General features: G+C 39.4%; 1 protein-coding gene across 9 annotated transcripts in view; it reads left to right on the top strand.

The window, feature by feature from the left end:
• Positions 1 to 17,779, top strand: part of LOC134347937 (HMG box transcription factor BBX) — a 165,677-nt gene that overhangs the window by 19,992 nt on the left and 127,906 nt on the right. The window lies entirely within an intron of this gene.

A 17,779-nucleotide genomic window follows, 5' to 3' on the forward strand; every position in this document is an offset into this window, starting at 1 on the left:
GTTTTTTTTAGTTACTGTTGGCATTTTAAGTATGCTAAGGATTGGTAAAATGCTAAAACATAAACTATCATAAAACAAAACAAAAATACACTATCCAACTAATTCATGCTAAGCAGTTGGGAATTATTGTTTGTTATTTTCCCATAAATGGCATTCTTTGCGTGAATATCTTGTATAAAAATCACCAATACTGAAGGGGACAGTATGGTGCCACCCATGGAGTTTGCAGGGAAAATCAAGATCTTTTGTGTTGGCCTTTGATCAATACCCACTTTTAGGCAAAGCTAATTTCTCTAAAAGGCATAACTTCATTCTTAGCTTTTTAATCATCCAAGATATCTTTTTTTATGGCTTTGAAGCTCCTCCCTAGTTGTCTATTAATGTTAATATGTAGATATGCTAAAGTGTTAATTTTACCTTTACCATTCTTGCACTGTGACATGAATGACTTCCATTTAAAATTGTAATGTACCCTTTCTGAAACTGAGACCCGTCAGCATTACATTTCAATAGGACGAAATATGCTGTAAAAATACCTTTGTTTAGGAATGGGTATGCTAGAAAACTGATAGACTTTTAACCTCCTGGTTTCATGCCACATTAAGGAATAGTGTATTACTTTACTCAGGTCAGTGGTTGAATACCAAAATTAGCTCACCATAGCATCCTACAGCATCCAATTTTGGTTGAATTTGAGTTTACCTAACTAGTGCAAGATACTGAGTGAATGAATTAATCCTTTCTTGCCAGAACACCATGGACGAACTTTAACAAGTTGATCCAAATATTAATTGATTCAAAGTAAATTTTATTATCAAAGTACATATATGCCACCATATACAATCCTGAGACTCATTTTTTTTGTGGGCATATTCAGCAAATCTATAGGATAGTAACGATAACAGGATCCATGAAAGATCAACCAGAGTGCAGAAGGCAACAAGCTGTGCAAATGCAAGTATAAATAAATAGCAATAAATAACGTGAACATGTGATAATGAGACAGAGTTCTTGAAAGTGCGATCATTGGTGTGGGAGCATTTCAGTGATGGTGCAAGTGCAGTTGAGTACAGCCCAGCTCTTGGCTCCATCCCTCCCCCTCCTGTCTTCTCCAATCATTTTGGATCTCCCCCTCTCCCTCCCACTTTCAAATCTCTTACTAGCTCTTTCTTCAGTTAGTCCTGGCGAAGGGTCTTGGCTTGAAACATCAACTGTACCTCCTCCTAGAGATGCTGCCTGACCTGCTGCGTTCACCAGCAACTTTGATGTGTGTTGCTTGAATTTCCAGCATCTGCAGAATTCCTCATGTTTGAGTATAGTTATTAGGCCTAATAGCTGAGGGGTAGTAACTGTTCTTGAACCTCATGGTATGAGCCCTGAGGCTCTGGGACCTTCCACCTGACGGCAGCAATGAGAAGAGTGCATGACTTTGGTGGTGAGGATCTCTAATGATGGATGCTTCGCCTATAATCAGTTTCTTGGTCTTGCTGACATCGAGTGAGAGGTTGTTATTATGACACCACTTGGCCAGATTTTCTATCTCCCTCCTTTATGCTGATTCATCACCGTCTTAGATTTGGCCCACAACATTGGTCTCATCAGCAAACTTGAATATGGCATTGGAGCTGTGCTTAGGCACACAGTCATGGGTGTAAAGTGAGTAGAGCAGGCGCCTAAGCACTCAGCCTGGTAAATGCGCTGAGGAATTGTTAACCTTTAAAAATTTTTTAAAAAGTGGAACAATTACTACGTTTAATGGGTTTTACATGGGTTTACCAAGCAATTTGAATAATAGTTAGAAAGTGAGACCAGTAGTCCAGCAATCATCAGCAAAGTTCATTCTAATGATCTTCTAATGTTTGCTCCTGTCATACATGTGTTTGAGAAGAATCCCTGGTACTTGGCAAATGATTGAGAAATGCTGACAGAATAGCCTAACAGGTGTGGCGAACCAATGACATGCATGCCTAAGATGGCACGTGTAAAAAAGGTTGTTGGCACCCAGCATGTAGTGCCACCCTTTGATTCTTTAAACCCCACCCATACTAAAAAGATACATAATGATTATCTTTACTGCTAAGTGATGAAGTAAATGTTTTTTTTACAACTGGAGAACAGTGAGATGTTTTCACAGGAAGCATCGCACATTGGCTTGGTTGCAGCTTGATGGTTGCTAGAATATGTGACGATGGATGAAACATTTTGAAATCCTCGCAGAGCTGGTGGACATATTAGTATAGTAAATGGTTACAATTACAATACTACTTAGAAATGTTTTTGCACAGGTTTTCCATCTTATCTGTTTGAAAAGGTATCCGTTAGTCTTGCGAGACCATGGATCTGCGCCTGGAAAGTCTTCACTCTCCAGGGTGCAGGCCTGGACAAGGTTGTATGGAAGACCAGCAGTTGCCCATCCTGCAAGGCTCCCCTCTCCATGACACCAATGTTGTCCAAGGGAAGGGCATTAGGACCCATACAGCTCGGCACCAGTGTCGTTGCAGAGCAATGTGTGATTAAGTTGCCTTGCTCAAGGACATAACACGTTCCCTCGGCTGGGGCTTGAACTCACGACCTTCAGGTAGCTAGTCCAATGCCTTAACCACTTGGCCACGTGCCAAGTCTTGTCTGTTTATACTTTTATTAATAATAAAAAAGTCAAAATTATTATCCAAGTATGTGTGTATATGTATGTGTGTGTGTGTGTGTGTGTATATATATAAAAATCCAAATATATATTATATATATCCCCTGATAATATATACCCTCATAATATATTTCCCTGAGCAACTCACACAAAATGCTGGAGGAACTCGGTGGGCCAGGCAGCATCTATTGGGGGAAAAAAGTACAGCCTGGATTTCCAGCATCTGCAGATTTTCTCTTATTTGTGCTTTGAATATTACCCTGAGATTCCTTTTCTTGTGTGCATACACAGTAAGTATAAAGGAACATAATAGAATCAATGAAAAACTGCACACAAAGACAAGCAACCAACGTTCAAAATATAATAAATTGTGCAAATACGTAAGGCCAGTGATGTTGTAGGGATGGAACTGGACTCTCTCACGGTGGTGTCTGAAAAGAGGATGCTGTCCAAGTTGCATGCCATCTTGGTCATGTCTCCCATCCACTACATAATGTACTGGTTGGGCACAGCAGTACATTCAGCCAGAGACTCATTCCTCTGAGATGCAGCACAGAGCGTCATAGGAAGTCATTCCTGCCTGTGGCCATCAAATTTTACAACTCCTCCCTTGGAGGGTCAGACACCCTGAGCCAATAGGCTGGTCCTGGACTTATTTCCTGGCATAATTTACATATTACTATTTAACTGTTTATGGATTTATTACTATTTAATTATTTATGGTGCAAGTGTAACGAAAACCAATTTCCCCTGGGATCAATAAAGTATGACTATGACTGTGACTAGATACGAAAAGGAGAAAAATAAATAAATAATAAACATTGATAAATGAGTTGTAGAGTTCTTGAAAGTTAGTCCATTGATAGTGGCATCAATTCACTGTTGGGATAAGTGACGTTATCCACTCTGGTTTAGGTGCTTGGTTGAGGGGTAGTAACTAATCCTGAACCTGCTTTTGTGAGTCCTAAGGCTTCTGTACCTCCCTCCTGATGGCAGCAGTGAGAAGAAAGCATGGCCTGGGTGGTGGGGGTTCTTGGTGATGGATGCTGCTTTCCTGCGACAGTGCTCCCTGTAGATGTAGTGAGGCGGGCTTTTACCTGTGACGCACTGGACTGTATCCACTACTTTTTGTAGGCTTTTCCATTCAACAGCATTAGTGTTTCCATACCAGGTTGTAGTGCAACCTATCAATATAATTTCCAATGTGCATCCATAAAAGTTTTTTAGATGACGTGCTGAATCTCTGCAAACTTCTAAGAAATAGAAGCGCTGCTGTGCTTTCTTTCAAATTGCATCTGTGCGCTGGACCCAGGACAGGTCCTCCAAAATGATTACAGTAAGAAATTTAAAGTTATTGACCTTCTCCATGTCTGATCCCCTAATGGGGACTACTCATAGGCCTTGGGTTTGAACTTCCTGTAGTCAATAATCAATTTCTTTGGCTTTGCTAATGTTGAGTGAGAGTTTGTTGTTGTGGCACCATTCAACCAGATTTTAAATATCCCTTTGATTGCTGATTTTTCACTTCCTTTGATTTGGCCATCAACAGTAGTTTTTGTCAGCAAACTTAATACATGTGAATAAGCAAGAGGACTTATCCTTTTTTTTTTAAGTCCTCAATTATTGTTACTAATTTGTTTATCATTGCTAATCTCTGTTCAAAATTACCTTGGCACTTGAGAGAAGTTTTTTAGATTTTCATCAATAATCAAAAAAAAAGTTTGCCACTCTTGGCTTATTACATTGAAGAATTTGCACAGATAGCAGACTAGGTAGCTGAAAACTTTTTAACATTATACAACATGTTCAGTATTAAAATATAAACTTAAAATTTAATATAGTAAATTTAGTATGTTAAAGTAAGAGACAAATAGCATAAATGTACTTAAAATCAAACTTTTATGCTTTGTAATATTTATGCAAGGAAATATATTGGACATTTATTTTTACATATATGTTTTGGAGTAATTACAGATTTGTAGCATCAAAAATTCAAACTAAGCACTTATTAATATGGTGTCTTATAGATTGGTTTTCCAGTCACTTGAAAAGTTTGATCTTTTGACATTATCCTCCTTGATTTCAGTGGGTACGGCAACAAAGTGCAGACTAGAAGTGCACTCTCTCTGAGAAAATTAGAAATTTAGGAATTAAACTATGCTTGTTCAGAAATCCTGATGCATTGCCAAATTTGCAAAGTACTGATGGTGAATGCCAATAGTTTTACCATTCTTGCATATAGTTCAATATTATCTAAATTGAATAATAAATTTTGGTAATAGTCGATATCTGTGTACTGCACGTTGATGAGACTAACTGGGAGTATACCCTTCTAAAAGATTAACAGTGTTAAAGCAATGGTTAATGAGCTCGGGCAGATGATTAGAAAGGGCATTGTGATTGAATCTGATTTTATTGTTTTTGGACAATTCTAGCATCTCAGTGATTCAAGTTGGTAAGCCCCTGCAGTGCTTATTGTCTATTGCATCCTGAGTTACTAATAAATCGATCTGTTATTTTTTGTAATCTTGAGTTCTGACAACATTAGAGAAGTTATTCGGAGTAAAATGCTGGAGGAACTCAGCAGGTCAGCCAGCATCTATGGAAAGGAATACAGTTGACCAAAACCCTTCATCAAGACTGGAAAGGAAAGGTGGAAGAAGCCAGAATAAGGAGGTGGTGGGGGGAGGAGGAGTACAGGCTAGAAGGTGGTGGGTGAAGCCAGGGAAGGTAGGTGGGTGGGGGAGGGGGCGGTGAACAGAGAAGTTGAGAGGTGATAGGTGAAAAAGGTAAAGGGTTCTGAGCATGGAATATTTGCATGGAATATTTTGAGGAAATAACAGACAGGATGGACAAAAGCGAATCAGTGAATGTAATTTACTTGAATTTTCAACAGACCCTTTAACAAGTTACCACACACGGGGTTGCTAAACGAGATAAAAAGCCCTCAGTATTATCAGAAGGATACTGGCATGGACAGAAGTTTGGCTGGCTGGAAGAAGGCAAAAAGTGGGATAAATGGGTCTTTACTAGTTGCCTGCCAGCACCAAGTGCTGTTCTTTGGGTCTGTGTTGGGTCTGCTACATTCATCATTATAATTTAGTGACTAGGATGATGGAATTGTTGGCTTTGTAGCTAAGTTTATGGATGACAAAAAGATAGACAAAGGGGCAGGTAGAGTTGAAGAAGCAGGGAGTCTGCAGAAGAATGTGGACAGGGACAGATAAGGTTAATGGGCGAAGAAGTGACACGTGCGATACACTGCAGAGATGTGCATGGTCATGCACTTTGGTGGAAGGAATAAAGGCATAGACCACTTTCTAAACCGAGAGCAAATTCAAAAGTGCAGAGGGACTGGGGAGTCCTCATACAGGACTCCCTAAATTAACTTGCAGGTTGAGTTGTCAGAATGGATGATAAGTACAATGTTAATGTTCATTTCAAGAGGGCTAGAATATAAAAGCAAGGTTGTAATGAGACTGAGACTTTAAGGCTTTGGTCAGAGCACATTTGGAGTATTGTGAGTTGTTTGGGGCCCTATTTCAAAGAAAGAATGTGCTGGCATTGGAGAGATGATTTTTTTTTGTTTTGCAGGGTACCAAGGTTCAAAGTAAATTTATTGTCAAAGTAACTATATGTCGCTATATACAACCCTAGGATTAATTTCTTGCAGGTGTACTCAATAAATCTATAGGCTAAGACCAGAACAAAGTAAATGAAAGACCTCACCAACTTGGGCATTCAACCAGTGTGCAAAAGACAACAAACTGCAAATACAAAAAGAAATAATAATAAATAGACAATAAATATTGAAAACATAAGATGAAGAGTCCTTGAAAGTGAGTCCATTGGTTGTAGGAACCTTCCAATGATGGGGCAAGTGAAGTTATCCCTTTTGGTTCAAGAGCCTGTTGGTGGAGGAGTAGTAACTCTGCCTGAATCTAGTGGTGAGAGTCCTGAGGCTCCTGTACCACTTTCTTGATGGCAGCAGCAAGAAAAGAGCATGTCCTGGGTTGTGGGGGTCCCTGCTGATGGATGCTGCTTTCCTGCGCTTGTGTTTCATGTAGATGTGCTCAATGGTGGGAGGGCTTTACCTATGATAGGCTGGGCTGTATCCACTACTCTTTTGCAGGATTTTCTGTTCAAGGGTGTTTCCATACCAGGCTGTGATGCAGCCAGTCAATATACTCTCCACTACACATTCGTAAGAGTGTGTCAAAATTTTAAATGCTGTGTCGTAACTCTGCAGACTTCAAAAGAAGTAGAGGCGCTGCCATGCTTTCTTCGCAGTTGCACTTGTGTGTTGGGCCCAGGACAGGTCCTTCAAAATAACAACATCAAGGAATTTAAAGTTGCTGACCCCGTCCACTTCTGATCCTCCAGAGCCTCCTTGTCCTCTGGATTCCTCCTCCTGAAGTCAATAATCAGCTCCTTGGTCTTGCTGACATTGAGTAAGAGGTTGTTGTTCTGACACCACTCAGCCAGATTTTCAATCTCTCTCCTATAATGCGATTCATCACCACCTTTGATTTGGTCCACGATAGTGGAGTCGTCAGCAAACTTGAATATGGCATTGAAGCTATGCTTGGCCACACAGTAATAAGTGTAAAGCGAGTAGATCAGGGGGCTAAGCACAGAGCCTTATGGTTAAACAGAGCTCCTGTCAGAGCCAGTGCCATAGCTGATCTGATTCCACTCAACACCCTCCCAAAAAACCAAGTTGTATAGTACAGTTGAAAAATTTGAGGATAAATGTGCATTTAATATTTCAGAAGCATTGGAGTAATATTGTAACTATATTGTTTGATTAAACATTCTTGTTCATTTAAATAATTCATTACAAATTGTATGTAAAAATAAGTGAATTGCGTATATTATGACACTATCAAGTAATACATGCACATCCTGCTTAAAGAAAAAAACTAAATTAGACTTGCATTCCCGATCCGGTGTCTTTCCTTGAATTAGTTTAATGTTTTGGAGTTACAAAACATAACGGCAGCGATGAGGAGGTTTTAAGCAAACACAAGCCACCCCCCTGTTGAAGCACAGCAAGATCTTTGAATTTAAAAGAAAACACAGTAAGAACTTAAAAAGAAGTAGCATGTGCAGAGATGGTCGCTTTTTAAAAAAAAGACAGAAAACAGAAGAATTCATGGGTTCATAAAAAGTGAGTAACAGGTGATAGTTTTTTTAAAAAGCAGAAATGGCTGGTTACATTGGAAAAATTGCTCAATGGATAACTGGCTCAGGTATACTGAACAAATTGAGCATTATCTTAAAGCAAATGAAATAGCCATTGAGAAACAAATATCAGTTTTGCTGAATGCATTGCATGGAAGAGCATATAGTTTGCTTAGGAGTTTGACTACTCCAACCAAACCAGCCGAAATGACCTTTGCTGATATTGTGAAAGTAAGAGGAACATTTAGAACAGAAACTGTTGTTGATTGCAGAATGCTTTAAGTTTCATAAGTGGAATCAAAAGGAAGTGGAGTTCATTTCATTGAACATGGTTGAATTGAAGAAGTTGTCTGAGCATTGTCAGTTTGGTAATGGACTTAATTATGACTGAGGGATTTTTTAGTTTGTGGAATCTTACAAGAAAACATTCAGAAACTGCTCCTAATTGAAGCACAAGTTGCATTTAAAACAACAATGGAAATTGCCACATCAATGGAAACAGCAGACAGAGATGAAATTGAGTTGCAGTCAGGAATGAAAGTGAGCATGAATAAAATGGCAACAAAAACTGGCCTGGCTGAACAAATTGTTGTGGTGGGGTCTCACATAGACCAGATCAATGCAGGTTTAATTAAAGGTGAAACTTGCAGAAAACTGCAACAAAGTTAGGACCCATATAAAGAGCTTGTCGAGCAGTCAAAAATAAATGGACTTCACTTGGAAGAGGAAAAACCTAAGATGTCAAATTGTAGTTTCAAAAAGTGTACAAATCTTCATGCTGGTGAAGAAAACTCTGATATTGCCAAGAGGTGCACAGGACTGAGTAGCCTTGGGATTTAAAATGTGAAAACTAATATTGGACAAACAGTATGTCTTATACCAGAAGTGAAGAGCAAACTAATTAAAATGGAATTGGACACTGAAATGTCGCTCAAACTCATTTTGTGGAATGACTGAAACGGCCAAGCCAAAGCTACTAAAGTCTGCAGATACCCATCTAAGAACTTGTACTAGAGAAAAGATAACTCCTGTGGGAATTACATTCGTAACAGTGAAATACAACAACCAACAAGCCAAATTGGGCTTGTATGTGGTAAAAACAAGAGGGTTGGCATTGTGGGAACGTGATTGGCTGAGACAACTACAACTTGATTGGAGATCCATCTGTCATTTGTGTATCACCTCCCCAAAAATAAGGCCAACTAAAAACGTTTTAAGAAATGTACTGGATGATGCTACAGCAGTGTTCAAGGATGACATCGAGAAAAACTCAAAACATATCAAGGGTAAAACAGTGTTAAATGAAAGTGCATCCCCGAGCTTTGCAAAGCCTGTCTGATTCCTTATTCCACCGTGATAAAGTAGTCAGTGAGTTAGATCACATGGATCAATAACCTCTATACAGGGTAGAGGATACCTTTGGAAATCTTTCTGGAGGGAAACACTTCAGCAAAGTGGACTTAGCTGAGGCCTACCTACAGATGGAGACGAAAGGAGAGTGCAAAGTATTTCTCACCATAAACACTCAAAAGGACTCTATCGCTATGGAGTAGCATCTGCACCTGCACCCTGGCAGGAAGCTATGGACCAGGTGCTGAAAGGCTGCCCAGGCACTCAGTGTTTCCTGGATGACATCATTGTCACCAGTGAGGATGACAGGGAACATCTCCAAAATCTCAATGCAATGTTAAAAAGATAAGAAGATTAAGGGCTCAGAGCACTATGTGACAAATGTGAATTCTTTAAACCAAGCACCACTTAATTACACAAGGATTACACAAGTGTGCTGAGAAAATTCAAGCAGTGATGGATTCTCTGCTTCAAGACCAAAGGACGTGTCACAGTTGCGGTACTTTTTGCGATTTGTCAATTACTATAACAGGTTCCTGCCAAACCTGGCTACTGTGCTCCACCCCTTGAATTCATTACTATGGATTGGGAAGAAATTGCAATGGATAAAGCAGCGTAAAGTGGCTTTTCAAAAAGGCGAGGTGATGTCTGACACTACTCACACATGATCCACATTATCCAGTTTGGGATGCCACTGTATCCAGAGCTGTCAGAACCACTTACTGCAATCTCAAAGTTAACCCCTACAGCCACCACAGAGGAGTCCACAGAACCTGGGATTGATTCACAGCCACAAACCTTTCCTGCCAAGTAGTGACCCCCTTGTCAGAAAAGATGTTATCCCACAAGAGTAAGTCATCATCCAGAGACATTAAATATTTAGGCCTGAATGGAACAATTAATTTCTTTTATGCTGTGGATGTCTGCATAGTAGTTGCATTATGTAATGTACTGTGTATATAATTGAGCTGCCTTCATCATTGAGTTGGAGTTTATAGCTAAGCACTACTTGAGGTAGTGGAGGTATAATTTGTCCATCTGTGCTGATCACCCCATCCTTGACTAAGCTGTTCCACCGTGAACACGATCTGTTATGAGTCAACATGATGCTTTCAGATCAGGTCATCCATAGCACATACCTCTGCTGCACTGCTCAGGTGTGTTTCTGGGGTACAGGGGCTAGCGACCCTTGTGCCTGAGCAGTGAACCATCTGATTGGCCTATCAGAGTTCTCTTTGGGAGCTAGTTGACTTGATCAGCATTTCTGATCTGGCTATTGTTCACGATTGCACTTAATAACAAAAAAACGGAGGAGTGTTGTGTATTTAGTATTTCAGTAATATTTGAATAATATTGTAAATGTATTTGATTAAGCATTCATTTAAATAATTCATTATGAGTTGTATGTAAAATAAGTGAATTGCATACGTCATGATGCTACCACACTATAGGTGAGTGCCTGCCTTAAAGTAAAAAAAACACAGCACAAGTTTGACTTGCATTCCAGGTCCCATGTTTAATCTTTTAGAGTTTCAAAATGTAACAATAAATACATCTGAAAGATTCATCACTTCTGCTTCTGAACCATTCAAGGTTAATGAGTCACGGTCAGCAAAATATTCCAGACATTTTTTAGCTTTTGTCTCAGTCTTCTCCTTGATGAAGGTTCTTCCACAGTATTACTGTACCCCTTAACCAAAGGGAATCAATAACTTCACTCAACTTCACTTGGCCCACACTGAAGTGTTAGACTCACTTTCAAAGAATCTCCATCTCATGTTCTTTATATTTATTTGTTGTTATAATTTGTTGTCTTTTTTCATACTGGTTGAACACCTAAGTTGGTGTGGTCTTTCATTGATTCTATTGTGGTTATTATTCTGTTATGGATTTATTCAGTATGCCTGCAAGAAAATGAACCTCAGGTTGTAAATGCTGCATGTACTTTGATAATAAATTTACTTTGAACTTTTAAGTTTATTCGTCCTACCAGCTTGTGATTCTTGAGCTCAGCCCTCCGTGTCTGTTGTCTGATCAGTGGCCAGGAAGATTCTGCTTTAATTATGCTGGAGTAAAACTCAGTTTTCACTTTCACAACTTTCAGTTTAAATGGTGATTTCATTTTTGCATAGTTTTTAACATAACCTCTATTTGGAGAACATAATACTGAAAATTTTGAAGATTTTTTTTCTGCATAACCTTTTGACAGGGCACCCCCTAAAGTCGTAGAAGTGAGTGTAGCTGTCCTAAGTCTCTACTGCATAGATTTCTGAGTTACTTTGATTTGCGAACAATATTAATCAACTGCGGATTTGAAAATGAAGTCAAGCTATTTTAAAATAATAAGGTAATCTGTTTTCCTCACTTGCATTTTCATGTACTTTTCTAAATTTTGTGTTAGTAATGTTTGCATTGTCACCTTTTTTTGTCTTGCTTTTCTTTTGAGAGTCTATATTGGGGCAGTGATTTCTAATTGTGTGCTGTCTAGCTATAAGTAGATTTTAGTTTATGTTAAAATGTTCAAAAAGATTTTAATAACACTTCAAAATTGTACCAGAGAGAGGTTCTCGTGAAATTAGCCGTATCCCGAGCTGCTTGATGTATTGGGCTATATCTCCAAATGTCCTTTAATTGAGAACTAACTTGTGAAGGTAGCCACTTCAGTAGATCATTTTCTCATTACATCCACTTGAATGAATTTCATGAGTGAAATTACATTGTTGTGAATACAGATTGATACACATATGATTTGATTTTGATTTGAAGTTACAAGATGACTTGTTTTATTAACGGTAAATTTATTTCTAAAATGTAATTTCGACCTTGTACGTGTGTATTTGTGACAGGTATAAAGTTGAAAATTATATATATGCTTGCACAAGACAGCAACATATTTGTATAGGTAAAATGAAATTTGGGGACCTTTTTATACTGAAATATACAAATCTGTCTAACTTCTGTCACTGCATTAACTTTCTTTCTAACTCTGGAGCTAAAACAATGTGTCTTTTAATGCATCTAGATGGGATTTGTAACTGCCTGGAAAAATAGATACATATCCACTGTTACACTCATCATGTGGGTATTCTTTATAGCATGTTGTTCTGGACTTTTTAGTGCATTTGTTTCTTTGATTTTTCATTGCCATGGTTTGGGACTTGCACGGTTCAGTCAAATCATTTGTATAGGCATAAATAAGACCACCTAGGAAATTGCTGAGCTACCCTTTGACAGGTGGCAAAGCTATGTCCTTGCCCGTGCTATTTATCAGAACATGATGTGTTCAGATATTCATAACTATCCAAAAATTATTTTTAAAATGAGCAACAATGAAAGATACTAAAAATTTTTAAATGTCACTTTTTCTGACAAAACACATGATTTAAAATAAAACATAAACGAGTTCACAGATCCTGCACTTGGCAGAATGTACTGTGGGGTCTCTGTAAATTAGTGCTGTGCTGTTGTAAATTAGTGCTGTGCTGTTGAACTTAACGGGGACGTTTGCTGAATGGAATCTGTCAAAGTTTTGCATTTAATTTCCAAACTTGATTGTATTTACAGGGGTAAATATCAGCAGTTTGCAAAACATTCAAACCATTTAAAAAAAATTTAAGTCTTATTTAAGTGTTGGAAAATTTAGGAAAACTTGATGGGTCATCTGAGTAGTGAATTGTAGAAATTGATCTTCTTTGTCAACTTAAAGTAGATTATAAAGGGACCAACATAGAATGACTTTAATGTAAGGTTTTGTACCTAGACTGAATATGCCCATTAGGTTTCTCAGTGAAATCTATGTCTTACAACTGTGGTAAAAATTGCTGTTAACTTCATGACATTATTTTGCAGGGGACAAGGGTTGGAAACTACCATTGTTTATATAATCATAGGGTATTAATGAAGGCTAAATATTCAAAATCTTCACATTATTGCAGGTTTAATTTATTGAGGTATTTGGGGATTTTTTTGAGCAGAAAATTATTTTAAAACTCTTCTCTTTGCTTCATAAGCATATTCCTGCACTCCCTTTGAAACTAGTGAGCACAGCACTGGTTAACATTTTTCCTTTCAAAATGTAAATTTCAGCAGATGAAGTCTAATGGTGCAGCACGATGACAAATTTTGCATATGATAGTGAATACAGGCAAATTCTGAATTGTGTGGCATTTACCAGCAAGATCCTGGCTGTGGTATTTAGTCTAAGGATGACAACTTAAACCAACTAAAGGATACGTGCTATGCAGTGCTGTTAATAATAGACTAGAAGTGGTGTCAGAGGCATTTTATAAGGTAAAAATACCCAGCATAATAGAGTGGAAGTGGTTTAAAATTTTTGGGGAAAAGAGCACAAGTTTGCAGGCATTGTTTTAGTGGATAGAGTTAGCTGAGAAATGGTGTGTTGGAACAGAGATGTTGAAGTGCAGTGAAAGCAATGTGTTTTGTCTTCCTGGTGTGTAATTAGAAGCTTTAGGAATGTATTAAGAATAAACAACCACAAATGTGCAATTTAGTCCTCCTGATGCAGTCCTGTCATTAATTTAGACAGAGTGTTCAACAGCCTAATTCCATGTACCTGCAATTCCCTCCAAATCCCATAATATACTTTGTTTTAGTCTATTTGTGACTCAATTTTGGACAAGTAGTCAGTGTGACAGAGATGGGCATACAGTAGAGGAATCCACTCTTACAAATGACTATTGTTTGATATCAAATGGATGAGGAAAAAGGATAGTACCTGAGGGTCTCTGGAGAGTTTTTTTTTGGAAGTAACTCCCAAATATTACCAGCAGTCTTCCTACTTGTTCATACATCACCAACTCGTGGGGTAATAGTGTATCGGATCTTGCTTTCTTTAATAATATCTTTTGAAGTAAGAATTTCAATGTTGGTGAATTATGTGTTTCATTAACTTTGTCCTCATATTTCCACAAGAAGTATACACCTAATTAAGTTTTTTTTTCTATATGCTTACTGCTTGACAGTTTTTTCAATAAAGATAATTTCAAAGAATTGGCACCAACACTTAGGGTAGCTGCAAAGCAATAATGGGGAGTGATATGGTGTTTCATGTGAGCTTTTAATTGAAGGAACTGTTCTGCTCACTTTGCATGATTGTAAATGATTGTGTTTTATTTCAGAAAAGAAAAAGGAGTCTTTTCAATATTTGTCCCTGAAGGATCATCCTTCAACTGACTAATTCAGAATATCTAGTCTTGATCATATTGTTGTTACTGGGAACTCTCTATATAAATTAACTGATTTGTTTCCCAAATTGTAACATTGACTACACTACAAAAGCAGCTGTTTGTACGTGAGACACTCATTTATACGTTCATTTGTACATACATACATTGCAAGTTCTTTCTGTCCTGTCTATTATGCCCTTCGGGCATGGTGAATATGTAGGGTAGGGTGATTGGCCTCATCTACCTAAGGCTAGGAAGTAATAATTGCGCATATTTTTCATTCCCGATTGCTGTCGTTTGACCATAATTGAGGATGCCTTGTGCAAATTGGTGATTTCGACTGCACTGCAATTAACTTATTTTTGTTGAAGCTACTGCAGTATAACCACAAATGTAACGAGAAGTACTTGAGCAGTTGAGACTGATGCAGATTATAGAGCAAAATGATGGAAAAAGTCCATTTTTGATCATTGAGTGGCCTCGGATACAAGAATAAATTTAAGAGCTTTAGAATAAAGAGCAGGAGAATTGTAAGGCTGTGGAACTTTTGGAATTAATTATTGAGGTAGAATAAGTCAAAGTAAATTTATTGTCAAGTAAGTCATAGTCATACTTTATTGATCCCAGGGGAAATTGGTTTTCGTTACAGTTGCACCATAAATAATTAAATAGTAATTACACCATAAATAGTTAAATAGTAATATGTAAATTATGCCAGGAAATAAGTCCAGGACCAGCCTATTGGCTCAGGGTGTCTGACCCTCCAAGGGAGGAGTTGTAAAGTTTGATGGCCACAGGCAGGAATGACCTCCTATGACGCTCTGTGTTGCATCTCGGTGGAATGAGTCTCTGGCCGAATGTACTCCTGTGCCCAACCAGTACATTATGTAGTGGATGGGAGACATTGTCCAAGATGGCATGCAACTTGGACAGCATCCTCTTTTCAGACACCACCATCAGAGAGTCCAGTTCCATCCCCACAACATCACTGGCCTTACGAATGAGTTTGTTGATTCTGTTGGTGTCTGTTACCCTCAGCCTGCTGCCTCAGCACACAACAGCAAACATGGTTGCACTGGCCACCACAGACTCATAGAACATCCTCAGCATCGTCCGGCAGATGTTAAAGGACCTCAGTCTCCTCAGGAAATAGAGACGGCTCTGACCCTTCTTGTAGACAGCCTCAGTGTTCTTTGACCAGTCCAGTTTATTGTCAATTCGTATCCCCAGGTATTTGTAATCCTCCACCATGTCCACACTGACCCCCTGGGTGGAAACAGGGGTCGCCGGTACCTTAGCTCTCCTCAGGCCTACCACCAGCTCCTTAGTCTTTTTCACATTAAGCTGCAGATAATTCTGTTCACACCATGTGACAAAGTTTCCTACCGTAGCCCTGTACTCAGCCTCTCTCTCTTGCTGATCCATCCAACTATGGCAGAGTCATCAGAAAACTTCTGAAGATGACAAGACTCTGTGCAGTAGTTGAAGTCGGAGGTGTAAATGGTGAAGAGAAAGGGAGACAAGACAGTCCCCTGTGGAGTCCCAGTGCTGCTGATCACTCTGTCAGACACACAGTGTTGCAAGCACACCTACTGTGGTCTGCCAGTCAGGTAATCAAGAATCCATGACACCAGGAAAGCATCCACCTGCATCGCTGTCAGCTTCTCCCCCAGCAGAGCAGGATGAATGGTGTTGAATGCACTGGAGAAGTCAAAAAACATGACACTCACAGTGCTCGCTGGCTTGTCCAGGTGGGCGTAGACACGGTTCAGCAGGTAGACGATGGCATCCTCAACTCCTAGTCGGGACTGGAGGGAATCTAAGTGTGGCCTGACCATAGGCCAGAGCAGCTCCAGAACAAGTCTCTCCAGGGTCTTCATGATGTGAGAGGTCAATGCCACTGGTCTGTAGTCATTGAGGCCGCTGGGGCGCAGCGTCTTCGGCACAGGGACGAGGCAGGACGTCTTCCACAGCACAGGAATCCTCCGGAGCCTCAGGCTGAGGTTGAATACATGGCGAAGTACTCCACATAGCTGAGGGGCACAGGCTTTGAGCACCCTGGTACTGACACCATCCGGTCCTGCAGCCTTGCTTGGGTTGAGACGTTTCAGCTGTCTTCTCACCTGTTCAGCCGTGAAGCCCACCGTGGTGGTTTCGTGTGGGGAAGGGGTATAGTCATGAGAGCAGGGTGGGGGACTGTGAGGAGGGGTAGGAGGGGAGAGTGGAATATGTGTTGGTTGGGGGCCGACAACAGATGACTCATGTGGAGGATGGGCAGGGGCCACAATGTCAAATCTGTTAAAGAACAGGTTAAGTTCGTTGGCCCTGTCCACACTGCCTTCAGCTCTTCTGTTGCTAGTTTGCCGGAACCCAGTGATGGTTCTCATCCCCCTCCAGACCTGTCTCATGTTGTTCTGCTGAAGTTTCCACTCAAGCTTCCTCCTGACGAAGGGTCTTAGCCTGAAACGTCGACTGTACCTCTTCCTAGAGATGCTGCCTGGCCTACTGCGTTCACCAGCAACTTTGATGTGTGTTGCTTGAATTCCCAGCATCTGCAGAATTCCTGTTGTTTCTGTACCTGTCTGTAGCCCCCCTGATCCTGGCTTTCATTGCCCTCAGCTCCTCCCTATTTCCATCTCTAAACGCCCTCTTTTTAGTGTGTATTCATTTTCTTGTGGGCATTCACAATAGATACAAAGAAATGCAATAAAATCAATTATGCACAGAAAGATGGACAACCAATGTGCATAAGAAGTCAAACTGTGCAATTACTAAAAAAAAAATTAATATTGAGACCATGAGTTGTAGAGTCCTTGAAAGTGAGTTCATGGGTTGTAGAACAGTTCTGTGTTGAGTTGTGTGAAGTTATCTACCATATGAATAAATATCAACATTAAGCAAAGATGTCACTAACCCATTTGTATAAACTATACGGTACCTGCCCCTTTCTTACCAGTATCATTTACTGATCTACGCCAGGGTAGTTTCACCTCTGACATTAAACCTCCAAGGTTAAGTTAGACAGATGGGTGATGTCTATCTGTCTCCATCGAAACTGGAGTTTGAAGCACAAAAAAATCAGGTGGGTAAATGATCAAATGATCTTTGTGAGGATAAATGCAGATTTGAAGAGGCTATTTCAATGCAGTAATTTCATGTAATTGCAAATTTTGATTACGGCTTTCCCATTTCAATATCTGCACATTTGGTATTCTGTGTTTATGCCAGATGAGCTTATTTGATTCTGATCTAATTTTTATTGTTTTTGTAGGTTAATGAAAAGAACATTTTGCAATTTGATTACAAAACCACTTGCTAGCAGATTTCTCATGATACATATGTGTTATTGAAGTCTGTGGCACCTTTAAATTGAAGCTGTTCTGTTTGTTGTGGGTAGATGAGTTGATAGAATTGA

The sequence above is a fragment of the Mobula hypostoma genome, chromosome 6, assembly GCF_963921235.1.
Source record: "Mobula hypostoma chromosome 6, sMobHyp1.1, whole genome shotgun sequence".
NCBI classification, from domain to species: domain Eukaryota; kingdom Metazoa; phylum Chordata; class Chondrichthyes; order Myliobatiformes; family Myliobatidae; genus Mobula; species Mobula hypostoma.